The sequence below is a fragment of the Nipponia nippon genome, unplaced genomic scaffold, assembly GCF_047370975.1.
Source record: "Nipponia nippon isolate SJK-2023a ecotype South Korea unplaced genomic scaffold, ASM4737097v1 scaffold_8, whole genome shotgun sequence".
NCBI lineage: Eukaryota > Metazoa > Chordata > Aves > Pelecaniformes > Threskiornithidae > Nipponia > Nipponia nippon.
In genome coordinates, this window is record NW_028262402.1 from 40534825 (window position 1) to 40551673 (window position 16849).

General features: G+C 38.2%; 1 protein-coding gene across 3 annotated transcripts in view; it reads right to left on the reverse strand.

Moving 5' to 3' along the window:
- The window catches only part of SH3GL2 (SH3 domain containing GRB2 like 2, endophilin A1), a 103273-nt gene that overhangs the window by 63405 nt on the left and 23019 nt on the right, over window positions 1-16849 (reverse strand). The window contains exon 1 of one of the 3 annotated variants that reach the window (XM_087741660.1): window positions 14236-14257. The exons of the other annotated variants lie outside the window; for them this stretch is intronic. The gene's annotated coding sequence lies outside the window, so the exon portion shown is untranslated. Of the gene's footprint in view, window positions 1-14235; window positions 14258-16849 lie in introns of those variants that run through there. 3 annotated transcript variants of the gene reach the window in all.

Genomic DNA, 16849 nt, shown 5'->3' on the forward strand with positions numbered 1-16849 from the left:
GTGGTCCCCTTCCTCATTAAAGGAAAAATGCCACCCTAAAGCAAAGCAGGGCAGCACCTGAGACTTACTGCCAGGAGCAGGGAGGCTGCCGGTCTGGGTCTAGCAACGTGCAGCCCAGGCAAACTGCTGTCCTCCACATTTAAATAGAGTCAGCTTAAGAATGCTGACTACCGTTCAGCTGAGTTTTCACAGTCAGCCATTTGAAATACATATTAAAATGTTTCCTGGCCATCTGTGTAACCCATCTGCAGCCTGCAGGTCCAGGGTGTTGTGTCTTGCGGCTGCAGAGGGATGTTAACTTACACTGGTGCAGCAACTTAGCTCCCAAGGATGTCTTTCTCAGCTTGAAGAAAAGGATATCTGAGGTCTTCTCCACCTCCCTGAAGGATTAATGACCAAATATGAAGTCACCTACTCCTTAGTTATTCTTCCTTAGTGGCTCCATATGGAAATATGCCATCCACCGTATTAGCCAGCAGTAATTGAAGCCAGTGCTGGAATTCCAAATATAATTCACTTACTTACAAAATAATGTACAAAGTAGTGCACTTTATAATCATGAAAAAATTCAACAGAATAAAAATGCAATTCTTAATCATATGATACATACAAAGAAAGCTGTGCATACAGTACAATAGCAGATGCTCTTTCCATACCTGTTCACTTGCATTTAAAGGATGAAGTGAAACGCACTTTTAAAATTTCCCAAATAAATGTTCAAATTTTCTTTTATTCTGCAGTAACACTATCAAAAGACAGTGTACCAGTGGAAAAAATGAGCACTTCTAAGGACACCCAGCATGAAAGCAGGAGGTGAAAAAGCACCACTTACTAGTCCCCAATGTTTTTCACAAGTTATGTATTTTAATTTTTCCTTGAAATGAAACAGATGCAATCTTTCTCCTAAATACAGCTCCAAAAGAAACAGAATACTTTTCAAGACTCCCTGTCTGCATAATATTAGCTACACACCACGCTCTCCTGCGATATTCCATGTGCTAAAGTTATGTGACAGACTTGTTTTGTAATATTCAGTCTCTTTAAAAATCAAGTAAAAATAAGTTAGTTTCCACTGACAAGTGCTGATACTGTTCAGTCATCTGAAGAAACCTAGACACAGTCTTCAATTACATAGCATTGTGTCTCCATCATAAGGTAATGCCTATGATCATCGTCTGTCATTGCTATGTTCAACTGGCACAGAGCAATCTCTTAAGGGGGGAACATTACTCATGTCCAATTTCCAAGAGACTGATTTCTTAATGAGTTCTCAGTGCCACCTATTAGTTCATTTCAAATTCACTGATACAGCTGATGATCATAAAGCAAAAACAAAAGAAAAGAGACAGAGGTCCTTCTGACACTTGTTGAATGGTTATTTTTAGAAAGTTTTAAGATAGGAACCAACTTCTTAAGCTATAAGTATTATAAAGGATCATCAGAGTTGGAGATGATTTATTGCTTCCGTTTGTTATAGATGATATGTGAATAATCAAATATAAGGTCAAGCACTTGCAGACTTTCTTTTTTTAAACCAGACAGGGAGATACCTCGATGTCAACAGCCATTCACTGTTCTGGGTCTGTCATGGATTTGGAGTTTCACAAAGTACATTTCCTTCCTGCAAGACACTTATGAGGATTATATTCACTGCGTGATTAAATGAAATAAATGTGAAAACTAATGCAGAGTTTAATTAGCAGATTAGATTGACATTCTTTATACAAGCTGTTCGCTTACATGCAGTGTCTGTTGATCTGGAAGGGAACAAGTGCATTTGGATAGGTTACCAGGGATTTTGACTAATACAGATGTGAGTAGCTGTGAGATAATCACACCTCTGCTTTTATCCTTATGTCTCTGCCCCATTCCTCCGGAAACAGATTTTATCATGCCCACAACAGTCTTTAAATAAAACTTCTGTTAGAGTGATCCTGCCTGGTGTTAAGTCTATGTGGCTTAACTGAAACAGCAATAAATGTGCAGGTGTCTATGTGATCATGACAATAGTATCAAAATGGAAAAGCTCAACTTTTTAACAAAACCAGGAATTAGTAAGCGTACTTCCCTTCCCTCTCTTTCTTAACATATCTCTTAAAACTGATGGCTGAAACATTAGTAGCAACATCTTTTTCTGTGTTAAGGGTTTCGCAAGTCCAGGAAGGTAAAAATAATGTGCTAGCAATCTGTATGTCATGGACTTATTCTGCTTTTTGACTCTGCAGATGAAGCTGTAAGAGCAATAACCGTGTAAGAAGTTTTTTCTCTGTCTCCACATCAGTAGCAATGATATACCTTTGCCAAAGAAACTGTGCTTATTAGGGTGGATTTTTACTACTTGGATATAAACGGATCTGAGTAATGCTGCATCCAAAATCCTGAGGGAGCTCTGCATGATCCATTCTCCCACTGAATGCAATAACAAAACAGCCTTTGATTTTACTAATGTAAAATGCACATCCCATACAAATGATACTTGCACAGGAGAGCTGTCTTACAATTTGACCCAAGTAAATTTCCTATCCCATTACCTCAGTTTCCTCATCTGTGAAAAACAGGTAAAAATCTTCAAGATGCTGCCACGGGAGGCACTGCAAATGGAAAGTGCTATTGCTGTATGAAAGTGGATTTGTTCAGCTGAATCTCCCAGTCTCCTACAACACCATTTTCTCTACATGGTTCTCCCCTTTTTGAAAGCAGCTTTTACAAAAATGATTGCATGTGATTTCTAGAACAACTTTTCATCGAAAATATTCATGGAAGCAGTGGAAATTATAGGCAACTTCTTAACGTAAAGCAAAACGTGGGTGAAGTTAGACTCAGCAGACACTATGCTACGCATGTTCCTCTCAGAAAAAGACAAACAGCTGTTGAGTTCTCCTTTGTGGGGCCTCACTACACCAGCATGATAAAGAGCATAGGAACAGATACATAAACTTCTTGCTTGACTGTATTTGACAGACAGGGTACCTTTCTGGTCACAATGTCTGGACACATTGATGCATATTCTGTAAACTGATTTCCCTCCCAGTCCCACTCCTCTCCTTCTATACTGCACCAGATGTCTCCAAAACCTGCTTGAACCAATTGCTCTGAATGCACAGGGTTAGTTGTAACCAGCTGGCCCAGAACACAGTAGGCATTTAAATAGCTTGTGAGGAAGCCACAACATTAGATTTCCCTTTTTTTTTCCTCCTTTTCTTACTGTAGTTACTGCTAAAACCTGCTTTGCTCCCACAGATGCCAGCAGGCCCTGGTGTCCTGTGGAATGAATTGTTCATGATGTTTTGCTGAAAAGGAAAACGTACCAATCCACTCATCTGGAGACCATTTCAAGTTCCACTAACACACACGTGCACCAGAGTGAGCTCAATTTTCAGTCTTGTTTGTTCTTCTTCCCGTGTTTCACCTTCCGTCTGCAGCCAGGGTTCTGTTCCATTAGCAGCTTTCCAAGCCCTCGGAAAATGGTTAAGGGAAGGGAGTAGAGAAAAATACTTCCAGTAACTGCACACTTCTATGGCTTCAGTTAGGTTTTTATTACAACACTAACATTTAAGACTCTTTGGAGAGTCTTGGTTAGCATTAAATAAAAATTTGGTATAATGAAAATGATACGGCAATAAAATAATTTAAGCAAGAGGTGTTACAAATGTTGACTCCCTGCCGTCCCCTCAGTCCCTGGACACAAATCTTCCAAATCCGATATGGTCAAACTAGGGAGGGGAACATCACATCGCACAGTCATGTTCCCAGTCACTCAAAAGATCACTTGTCAATTTGTTAGATCTGCTTCAGGAATAAGGTGTAACATCAGGAATAAGGTGTAACATCTCGGGCATTGGAACAGGCTGCCCAGGGAAGTGGTTGAGTCTCCATCCCTGGAGGTATTTAGAAGAAGGGTAGACGTGGTGCTCGAGGGCATGGTTTAGTGGTGGACTTGGCAATGATAGGGTAACAGTTGGACTCGATGATCTTAAGGGTCTTTTCCAACCTTAATGATTCTATGATTCTATGATCCCCATTTTGGTGACTGAAAGACTGTTAAGAAAAATAGGAGATGCAGACGTTGACTCTTGGAAGCCTCAAGCAGAATTCTCCCATTTTCTGAATGAGTGTTATAAGGCCTGGTAAGAGAAGTGGCACAATGAATCCACTACAAAAAGAGAGATGACCATCCCAAAGTGAGTATGAGATCAAATCTTCTTACTGCATGGAAGGCATGAAGCATTGACTGCTTCAGACAGATGGACATCAAGTTTTTTAAGCCCAGTTCTTCTGAAGTATACGCAAGGTGCTCAGCTACTAAATTGTCTGAAGGCTAGAATTCAGCTGGTTATCCGTAGAAACAGAACTAAAGTCATTGAGAGATTTTAAAAGCCAGTAAAAGTGTGGATGCATTCTGGCCTAGGGGTAAGCTGAATAGGATTTTTCAGGATTTCAAGTTTCGAATTTCAGGGACAGATTTCAGCTAAATCTAGTTTCAGATCCAGCTGTAAGGACAAATGGCCTGCAAAACATATATTAATACCATTTGTACTGGAGAAAAGAATCTGCCTGATGTTTATTTCTCAAGTTGAGTTTGAAGCCTGACATTGTTAAGTAAAATTCATTGCATTTAGGATGCCAAAAAAACAAACCATAAAAGGCAACTTTAGCTACCTTCCGAAGTAAAACTACAACAACTGTATGGTAAGCATCTCCTAACATTGAAACACAGCACCTTCACAAAACTTTGTTAGTCAAGAAGTCATATTATATGGAGAATTTCAAGATCCTCCCCCAGACCCAGACAATAGCAAACCTATGCAGGAATTAAAGTGGCTTATAAGTTAATGATCTGTTTTCCCGGATGTGCCCCAAATAAAAAATAACAGACAGCTGTTTCATTACTGATTTTGATTGCCATCACTGTCTGAGCACAAAGCTCTTCAGTCAAAAATAAGACTAGCCCACAGAAGTACTTAAAGTCAGCTAACAGGGAACTATGGCTGACTCTTCTCCAGTCTGGAGGAAGCAAAAGTCAAATTATTCCACCCAAAAATAGTGATGACTTGTAGTACAAGACCAGTGCAAACTGCATCCAAACAGACCAGAAAGAATCAGAGGGGAAACCAGCCTAGTGATTGAGACACACTTTTTTCTGCTCTTATTCCTTAATATCAGAACATAATGCTCTTCCAGCGTTATAAACCACTTCAGGTCACATTGGATTTACATTACAGAACACTGTGTAACTATCGTATTTCTATGAAATCCTAAATATTTACTCAAACTTGATACTTAAGTGGATGGCATGCTCCTGCAAGCAATTCAGAAGCACAACTTTTACCATCTGAGAAAGTTTTACAAGCATCTACCCCTTGAAATGACAAATATAACAATTTAAGAAGATTCATTGCTAAGAGGCCATGATAATGTATCTTCTAGCAAGAAATTCAGACTGAAGAAATGGTATAATAAGCAGATGAATGTCATATATAGCAATGACTAGGTGAGATAGATACTTATTTTAGGTAACACAAAGGTAAGCATAATCAGAATGACTCATTAAGAACACATGACTGCAGACCTATATGCATCTCAGCTAGCAGCTGTTGCCTGCTTAATTTAGCAGCTAACAAGAAAAATTGATAGTCTCTAGTGAGACAACGATTTTTTGTGGGTTCCAACTTTTTATTAGATTTGGTTTGCATTTGTTGAAATATTGCAATCAGCCAAGCAATAAACTCCATATCACTTTCTCGGTATCTCATTTTTATTTTGCTTGATAAAACTTTAAGTGTCTCAAAAATGCACTTTGTTTTAGTCCACAAAAAAATTAATTGTTACATAACAAATGATGGATGGATCCTCTGGTATAACTTAAAAGTACGGTAAGCCATGTTACCAGTTAATAGAGTAGCTATGGCAAAAGGTTTCTTATTCTAGAGCATAGAGATCTGTTCTGGAGTATCCGTAATGTTTTAAACTTGTTCCTCCTTGTCCTTAATTGAAAACAAACATTCAGCCAAGTCCTTAGATGGCAGAAAGTCCGGACCTCAGAGAAGCCTAGAAAAGACTGTATTAGAAGATGATGCTAGGATACTATGTATGTGTAATCTTCACACCACTGCAACAAAAATGTGTATTTCTGCCTTGCTTTTCAACTATGATTCATGTTTGAATAAAAAGCCTGTGGAAAAGAGCATGCCTACATAGACTCTTGAGAAAAATCACAGAACTGAAAGATTCTGTGCAAAAAAAACAAAAGGTTCTTCTGTAGTTCACAGGAGCTATGAGGAAGCTCAGGATGGGTACACTTAGTTGTAGAAGCAAGTAATTAAAACTACATACTTAACAGATACTCCTTACTGCATACATTCTGGTGGTTTCACAGTACCACCACATTACATTATGTAATGAGGAATTTGATTAGTATTTCTTCTGCCTATGGTTTTCTCTGCAGAAAGTGGTAAAAGACTCATTTTGGGAGCACAGTGGCAGACATCCAAGAATCAGTACAAATTGGATTTCAGGATGAATGATTGACATCCCACTGATTTTCCAAGTGGGGAAACCAGGGAAAAGACAGATGATTTGGTTTGCTCTTGGACATAAAAGTCAACAGCATGCCATTAATAGATTCCAATATTAAGTATTAAACAAAATTTTTCCCATTAGCTGGAATTCTTTGTTACGTATGTCTGCATAAAGCATCAGAGATAGGTAGCTTGTGGCACACAAGCAGATTTCAAATCACTGAAGTTTGGGCACTTTAAATAATCCTATACTCAAAATAACACTACATTCCTTCAAAATACTGAAGCTCCAACACATTTCCAACTACTGGAATACAGCTGACCTAAGTATGGAGACACTGAGATGAGAATGATACAAATTGACTTTGCGACTTCTGCTGGTAAAACCAAAACCACCATGGAAAAAAATGGGCTAGTGAGTTTTTTTTTCAGTCTCTGTTCCTATTTACTCAAAAAAGGTTAAGTCTGTGAAGATAAGTGCAGAAACAATAGGATGGCAGCCACTGAAAGACATCTACATGACATACTATTTTAGCAGCTATTGTGTTGCAGGAAAGCACAGCTGACAGGAACATTACTTGTTTGTCTGCGTATGTTCAGAAACAAATCAGCAGTGAGGAAAAGAAAATATAAGTAAAATATTATGTCACAAAATTGGTGTCTCCACCACTTCACCAGCTGATTTAAACTCAGAGCTGCCCACCCTCAACTGAATAAAATGTCCACGGTTTTGGTCAGTTACTAGTCAGGCAAGGTCTTACTGAAGCCAATGGATTTATTTCTTGTGTACAGACTGAATAAAGGCATCAAGATTTACTCTACAAAGAGAAATTCAAACATTTCATTAGTACTTTAACCCAAAGGACTGCATTAAGAAGTAACATTTACAGATTAACTTTTCAAGGTATCATTTGCATCTCTCTTGCATTCAATAGAACTAGTAGACTTGCTGAATGAAGCTAGTTTTATTGTCTGATAATCATCTTAAAATGTTCTTATTAGCATCAAATCAAATACAGTTAAAATACATCACCTTTACGCATGCTCCACCCTTTTCTAAGTAGGAAAACAAGACTCAGAAAAGGTATTATGGTGTCCTTAAGAATTATAATCTAAGAGCCTCCTACAGCCCACCCTTGTCTGGAAGGTTTCATAAGCAAAGTAACTTATAGCACCCCAGACCATACCCCTTTTCACACATCTGTAGTCCAGCTTGAGAGCTTAGCCTCAAGCTAAGCTAAATGCACCTGAAATACTTTTCCCAAGCAGTGGAAAATTTTCCTGATCATACTTTTTTTTACATTTAATAAAAGAAGTTAAAATTTACGTAAAAAGCTGACAATTCTTGTGAAAGTGAAGTTTACCTGAAAGTTTAATTTTTATGAAAAATACAAAACATAAGCAGAAAGGGAGTTTTATTGAAAACATTTTAACGCTGCTTGTTTACTTCCATGAACCAGCTCTGCTGAAGATGGGTTGTGCATGGTCTGTGAATTAATTTCTAGTGAACATCACTGACCCTGCACTAGGAAAAAAAAAAAACCACAACCCCACCAAAAAAACAAAACTACAACCCCTATCCAAATGTTGAAAAAAAAGTCAATCTTTTTTGGATACAGTTGTTCGTGTCTGGACAAGAAACACATACCAAGCTCCATGATCCTTACGTATTCTTATCAAGTAAAGAATGCCAACTACCATCACAGTAGAAAGCAGAGGATGTATTAGTGTGAAGTGACAAGACTGTATGGGTCTCCTTCACCTAACTTCTCCTTCAGTTATGGTTTTGACTAAGGTGAAAATCAAGTCAGAATCCAAGAAAATGGGAAGTGGAAACATCCTCTTGGGGCCCTGGTTCCTACACAAGCTGGAAATTAAATAGGAGAGCGGAAGAGTAAGACTGTATCACTAACTAGACGTCATCACTAACTGATAAGGGATTGACATAAGATCCATGCAGCTCCTGCCATAAAACATAATTTCAAAATGAAGCCATATTGAGAAATCTAGAAAGAAGATTGACCAGTGCGATTAATCCTTTCAGGAAACTAACATGAAATAACTTAGGAAGACTACAAAAGCCATTCAAAAGGAGAGTTGTTTTGAATTGCAGGTATCTCTTTTGATAGGTGGAGAAATGTTTTGGGTATACATACCGCAGGTTTCACAGACTCACAAATAAAAACCAAAAATGGTGTTTATACCTTTTTAAGTCTACAAAGCATGTAACATTATTCCAGAGAGATGCACTTTCCTGTGTTCCCCAAAATCTATGCTTTAATTTAAAAACAAATCATATAAATCCTTTGGAGTGGACATTACTGGTGTCTTTCCATTTTGATACAAGTTGACACAGAGATCCAGAGAGGTAATGGCATCTTTAAGATGTCTGTTTTCCAGGGATTTTGCTTTCGGCTAGCCACAGAGATTTCAAAGTTTATCCTTCCTTTTTTTCAGAAAGAAGCATCAATTTTTGAAGGACAGCTTTTCGTGTATTTTACTAAACGTTGAGAAATACTGACCAGTATTTCTGCTAATTTCCATCTGCTTTACAAAGAGTCAAGGAAGTTTATTTCCTCAAAAAAAAAAAAAAAAAAGGTTAAAAACCTATGAAGATGGCAAGTAAAAAAACGGTCTCAAGATCAGTGACATAATCATAATACATCAAAATTAGAAGGTAGCTGAATCAACTTTACGTATTTGGCCCAGATCATCAGACTGCAAATGAATTTTTCCAATACTGTTAGGCACGTATCAGAGTTTTATAATTTTCTATTCACTGGCACAGATAATCTCCAGGAAGCTTCTGCCGAACACATGCTTATTCCAGAAGCTGCAGCAGTTAAATAACAAGCTAAGACAGCTGGGTTCAATTTAGGTTGCAGATTACTCATTCACTCAAAAAAGATAACCACTGTTAGGCTGGTGAAAGCTAGCACTGCTGCTATTACTGAACCCAGCTGTTAAGTCCAGCTTTTTTCTATTTAGGACATTAAAGGAATATTTCTAAAAGGCTACTATTTTCCAGGAAAAAAAAAAGGGGGGGGGGGGCATAAATTTAATTTGTAAACAATGACAATTCTTTCTCAAAAATAACTACTATTCTTAAGACTGCACATTATAATAAATTAAGGAGATTAAAAGCACAAGAATTTGACATTTTCAACTTTTTTTGAGAACACTTTGCATATATCTCGCATATTTTACTCTGTAACTGATTTGCCACTTTCTGCCTAAAATCTTTGCACATCGGGAAAAGACTCTGGGAAGGGACTATTATTACAGATAATGGTATAAATTTTTCTTATTTAGCTCATAAGTGCATTATAGTAGGAAATAGCAGGGTTACTTGAGGGTGGGTGTAGCATCTCAATCTATCTACTTTCATTTTCCAGCTGTCTCAATTTCAATTTCTATCTACTCCTTTCCTGTCAGAAATCTCAGTTGGTTATACATTGACTTGCACAAAGGCACTAAAAGGTTCTCTGCCATATTTTCCATGGGATATTTAGAGAAATCTTTATTGAAAGTCCTAGGGTTTGATATGATGCCATACAAGCTTAAAATCAAAATCTTTATCTAGTTTTTAGTACAAAGTAATCACTTGCCAGTTTCTGATTTTAATGATTTTTTTTGTTTTGTTTTTCCATCTGAATACAGTAAACTGGATACCAGATTCTGCTGAAATACTTGAAGGCAGCTTATGGTGAAATGTGTTCATCGATTACTCACATTTGACTCCAAGCACTTGCCATGTGCCAAACACATAACTTCACGAGATGTTTTAATTTATTGAGAATCTATTTTAGGGTGTAGGCTTCATCCTATCAAAGGTAACTCCTCAGAAACTCTTGACAAGGCAGAGAGAGGAAAACGACGAATACTGTTGCAAGAGTATCCAACTGCTTTATTGCAGTTTGATTTATTTATTTGCAGAATATATTAACCAATTTTGGAGTGACTGACTAAAACTACTATTCCATGGCTAAAGCACCAGTTCCACACAAAAATGGGGCACCTGTACCCTAACATATTTTTGACTGAAACCTGAATCATGCCTTGCAAAATTTCCTTACGTGATCAAAGCACAAGTGATGGCATCTTTCCCTATATGGACAGAACTTTTTGAGACAACTTGAGCTTCTTCTTTAAGAGTTTTCACATCTTCACTACTTACTCATCTTTTATTTCTTCAGGCAGTCATGACAGTTATTTTTGGAATATCTCATCTGTAAACCATGTATCTCCATGCTTGCACACTGATGACTTCAAGCATCAATTAATAGGTCAGTATCTTAAGAATCAGAGTGCCTTAAGTCCATCCATGACAAGTCAGAATATCACTTCAGTGCAACTGTGACTTGCAAAGTTTCTGTATATTCAGAAATAATCTTTCCAGTATTAACAGGTTTCTGAGTCTGAATCTGAGAATCAGTTAAATTACAGTATAATTATTTTTTACCATAAGCTCTTATTTTTCATGTTTAAATTCTAGTGTCATTTCCCTGGAAACACAATGTGTTTAACAGCATCTGCATAACAGAAGCTTATCAACACAGGAATATTATCTTTCATACAGAAGCGACCACATTCATGACATAAATAAGCAGTTAAATTCACACCAGTGAAAGCTCACAGGTAAGCCTTCAAATATAAGTAATCCACATCCATTTAAATATTGTGCTTTCCCGATGCACATTAGTATTACAGCCATCAAAAGTTCATCTGTCAAAACATGATGAAAAGAATTTCTACAAGATCTGAAAGCTTTTGAAACATTATTCACGATCTATAAGTAGTTACAGGAGGGCCACAGCTCTATCCTTGCTTATGACTGCAATGGAAATAGTCCTGGGAGAAAGTAACGTTTGCTGTACACTGGTAACTTGCTGACTACTGGTTAACTGGTTGTATTACAGTAGTATATTCTCAGATTCCTTGATCTTTCACAGTATTCACACTGGTATTACGATGAGTCTCTGAAACACCGTTTTCTAGTAGATTAGGAACCAGGAGAAATGACTCAAGGGAATAGAAAGAGCCCACAGATTTAAAGGGACATTGTCAAGGCTGATAAGCTCAAATGTAATTTCTTGCTTTGTATTGTCATTACAGTAGTGCTATGTCATAAGATGCTGTAATTGCGAGAAGTGTACTTCAGAAACACAGATTTTTGCCAGTAGGTCTACAATCATTAGCCAGTGTATACCAAGTTGGACAAAAAAATATATAGAAAAAAAAGAGTTTCCATATACAAGCTTCTTGCAGGAAAAACATCTTTAAACAGCATCGAAGCAGTATAATATCCCCCAGTAAGAATCTTTCAATTATTATTGTTCTCATTCTTTTAATTAAAAGCAAAAGTCTTGTAAGCAGCCTTTGAACACTACAGAAATACTGAAGTTGCCTTAAAAAACAGTGCTTAATAAAGGGAGTAAGATACATGAACTGCAGAAGAGATACAAAGTTCACAAATACCTGCAGCACTACTTGATTTTAAGCCTACTATTATTAAAAGAACTTTTAAAACATCAAACAGGAGTGCTCATAAAGCACGAACAAAATAGTTTAAAAATCCTTTCAGGGTTAAATTTTAATAAGTCAAACATCCAAGATTCAAAAGTCTTTATTATTGGAATATCATGTCAGCTTTTGGTAACATCAATGTTCTCAAATATTTTTAAATTATAATGGAAATTATTAATATTTAGTATTTAAGCAAACATAATTGGAGACATTTCAGGCAAAATCCAGATCTCACCAAAGTACATGAAAGTTTAGGAATGGCAAAACATTGACAACAACTATTTCATGGTATCACCTTGGTAACTAAATTCAAGTCAGTGGAAACTGCTCATGTATGCAGTGTTGGAAATAAAAAATAATAATGATGAAAACAGGCTTTATTCTAGATGCCTTGGCTTCTTAAGAGTTGTCCTTAACATCTTTTATAAAAGGTTATATGAAATGGAAGAGCTGTTTCTAAATAAATGCATAAATAGAGATCACGACAATAATGCCACAGCACAAGTCCAGCACAGCCAGCCCAAGACCAGCTGAGTCCCCAGCCTGTGTTTGTAGGACATTTCATAACCTACACATAAGCCATATACAGCTTATCATACCCCGTGACTAAATACAGTCTTACTTCCTATCAGGCAAATTGAGCAAATAACAGTAGCTTGTACCGCTTTATGAGCTGGCAATAAATTAGTTCAGGAGGGTAGGTGGCAAGACTGTCCGACAAGGGCTCATAAGCCGTAATTTCTCTGATCAGGCGACCTCTGGCACATGATCTGCTGCCCGTGCCTCCTGCGACACTGCTATAGCAGTGTTACGTAAAGCACTGTAATACTCTTAAATCAACTAGAAAAGGGCAGACACAGGGTAAAGCACAGCTCCCTCGCCCCCCTCCTCCTTCAGAGGGTATAATTGATGGTAACTGAAATTTGTTAAGTGAGAGCCTGACCTGATGCTGCGTTGAAGTCACTGAGCAGCTCTCAGCTGCCTGCCCGGGGCTCAGGGTCCGACCCCGATGGCTCCCACGGCGCAGGGCTCTCTGTGGGACGCAGCGCCACTCCCCGACGATCAGCCCCCCCGCCCCGAGCCACCCCACATCACACCAAACACAGACAAAGGGGGTGCTTACAGTGCAAGACACAAGACAGAAACTGCATTCAGGCACAGGCATTGCAAGCATCAAAGGTGCCATCTTTAAAATTTTCCTAACAACTGCTGAAACTCTTACGCTGATGTGCTGCTCTACACCCTAAAAACAGACTGATGCAAACAACCAATGCGGTTCTTTGAAGAATGAGTTTAAAAGAGTTCAGCATGGTTGCTTTAAGTCCTAGCAGAACTGAATGTGTTAATTAATGTTGCCGACATAGCCTCAACAGCATGCTAGGCTATTTGGAGACGAGGACAGTGACAAACCCTCTACAGCAAAAACATGTTCTAAGTACAGCTCACCAGGAATTGAATGACTTGTCTCTTAGAAAAATAATGGAGAATTTTTTCTGCTGTCATTGTCCCAGGGCTTAGCCCTGTTTGAGCCAACCACCAATAAAAAGAGTACAACTTTTTTTGAAGGGTTGGACAGAATGGTTCAGCTCTGATCCACTTATGACGGCTGCTTCCTGTTCTCTATCTCTGCAGCATGTAAACTGGCCATAACCCCAACCAGGGAGCCTCCAGATCCAAGATTAACCTGAACCATCTTGCACTTTTAGTCACAGATGTTCCTCATTTAACACTCAACAGTCAGCCCCAATAATAATCACCATTTAAGCAGGAGCCAGAGCCAAGGTCTCTGACTGAGACTGTAACAAGTCTTCCTCTGTTTATATGCATATAAACATGAATTCATTACTTTACACTGAAAAAGTGAACTTTTCATTTCAAGATGTAGTCTTGAATGTGCAGTTCATTCATTTATAGTCAGAAGTGCAAAGGGAGGCAAGATATTGCAGAGATCTCCTTTTAGGTTGGTGAATCCTTGCAGGAACCAGTGTTTATCTGACTGCAAATTCCCAAGTGCTTCTGCTTCCAAGCTATTAATAGTGAGAAGGTGAAGGAACAGCAAGCGTAAGAAATTGTAGCTGTGTTCTCTGTACCCTAAAAACGCCATGCCCAAACAGCAAAGTGTTATTAACTTTTTATTCCTTTGCAAGAGTGCGAGGTTTAAATGGAAAATAATATTGAACGATACACTTACACTGACGATGTCACTGTTCCCCTCAGGCAGTCTCAATTCACATCACTATTCAAAGTGCTAGCCACTCTTCTGCTCAGGACAGAGAATACACAAAATATTAGAACACATTTTTTAATGTAATAAAATGACAGTTAAATAACTTTGTCCCTAAGCCATTTTCTGGCTACCTGTGGGTATTCAGATTCCCACACTGTGTGTCTGTGCTACTAGCCTCTCAAGCTACAAGAGACAGACCATGGCCTGAGATGCCTGGGGAAGTTGGTAACAAAATAAAAATTCCTTCATTTCTAACCGGCCCACACTCAGTCTAAGACTGACCTCCCCATCACTGAAGACAACTGCAATTTTCCCCACCACTTTCAATTACAGAAGGGATCCAGCCCTACATGACAGTAACAAAGTCTTTTCCATTTCCTGGCTCTTGTGACAAGCAAGAAGTCAACTAATGATCCCAGATTATTTTGTTCTAAGAATGTACTGAAATGACAGCAGACATACTACTGACTTCTTGAACAAAGACTTTATGGACTGAGAGCTCAAAGTCTTTCAGTATCACAGCCCAAGCTTAACTCTGAACTATCCTAAAATACCACACATGATCATGCTGAGCCGAGTGAGCACCCTTCTAGAGGCCATCTACAAAAACTGCACTGGTACCTTGCACAGTATGTAGGAGTATGGGACTTCCAGAAGTGAAAAATTCTCATTGCTGTCTCCTACCACTTCAACCCATCAGCAGTCTAAAATTCATTTCAGCAGCATAATACTCCTGGGTTTTAATTTTTTATAAGCCCCAATGACAACTTATCTCTCTCAAAGAGATTTAGCAGGATCTAGAATGACAGGGGCACTCTTACCACTGAGATCACCTAACTTGCCCTAAACACCCCTGCAGACTTTCAGCAAACAAATCCTGGGGTATGTGTCCAATGCATCACTGCTTCCAGCTCACCCACAGGACAGCTGCCACAAGGTGGCAAGGCAGAGAACAGGCTGTTGCGAACTCTCAATTCCCTTTGGACTACTGGAAACACTCTGCACTGATAACTAAGTGAAGAGCAATGGTATATATAACATAAGCACTCAGAATAGCCTCTTCCCTTTTCTATTACATCAGCATTTCACCTCTTTCCTAGTGAAAGATGATGCTAAAAGCTAAACCATGCTGCTGTTAGTAGAAGTCTGCCAGGCCGTTGGTCTGGCTATGACAATGCTATTCCCAGCTTCCACAGCTCCCTGTGGAAGAAACAGATAGTTCTTTCCAGACAAGAAAAAACTGAGGATAAACAATTAAGCAAATTTCTGTTTCATTTTTTTCCCCTTTTAGTCTGCAAAAGTAATAATTAATAAAAATTAAATCCACAAGTACTTGGCTGAAGCTCTGGATTTCCCCACTGAAACAAGTGTTTGTCATCATTGGAAATACTGATCATTTTGTTCATCTAGTAGGCAACCGATGGTGCTATTTTTAAAAAATAAATCTTTTAGAGGAAAAAAAAATAGAAAATAAACCTTTTATCTGATGCTGTAAATGGCGACTATTTTCCACTAGTTCAAGAGTACAAATTAGCTAAGTTCTTGTTTTGTTGTTAAAAGCAAACTACTTCTCAGTGTACTTGTTTATGAGAAATTTATGTGATTCCATCAAAAATGAAAATGAGCTCTACAGAATGTACTGTAAAAAGACTGAAGAACCAAACAGGAAATGTCATGTTGATAGAAGGAATTTAAGTTCCTATTAAATTTCATTGGACTTAACCACCATGGCAAGAATTAATCTTAAATGAGAATACTAATATTACATATTATTACTATGACCAGCTTATTTCAACAAGGTTACTATTACATGTTTTTAGAGAAAAGCAGATGTCATATTGATATTTCTGTGAACACTCTGTATTTTTCTGTATGCTTGTGTCATTACACGCCACCAAATCAGATACATGAACAGTGTTGGATTTGTCTTCCACCAGCTCATTGCAACATAAGTATGCCAAGATGGACTTCTCAAAAAGTCTGAACTTCTTTTCTTCTCTTAGCATGTGTTGTTAAATCCTGCAAATTAGTATTTTTTCAATGTCTCTTCAAGACCAGTATCAGGGGAGTTCAAAGGAAAGATGGAACCCAGAAATACAAGACAAGATTTCCTTCAGTCTCCCTCTTGTAGCGGACATTTAAAATATTTCTGAATGGAAAAGGGATGTGAACTAAACATTGTTCTGCTGGAAGAAAGGTAAAAGTAGGCTACAGTCAAGCCTCTCCACAGAGAGCTTTTTCTTAGGTTTAAATAAAACAAAAGCAAGAGCTGAGAGTAAGTGCAGCTTCCCTTTAAGGAGAGGTCGCAGGGGAGCAATATGCTCTGGGACACCAACACATCGCACACTCTACACTGGAAACCACAAACTTGACTGAAAGTGCCCCCAGCCAAAACAGGCATCACTGTTCCAATGTCACTGATCTCTGTGCAAGTAAGCACAAAGGCAAGAACAGTAGAAGACTCAGTTTTCAAATCAGCAGTGTTCTCGGGAAGCCTAGAAGAAACGTGACCTTGTAATGTCCCACAGACAGGCACCATTAACATACTGATGCATATTTCAGGTCAGTACTGGCTTTT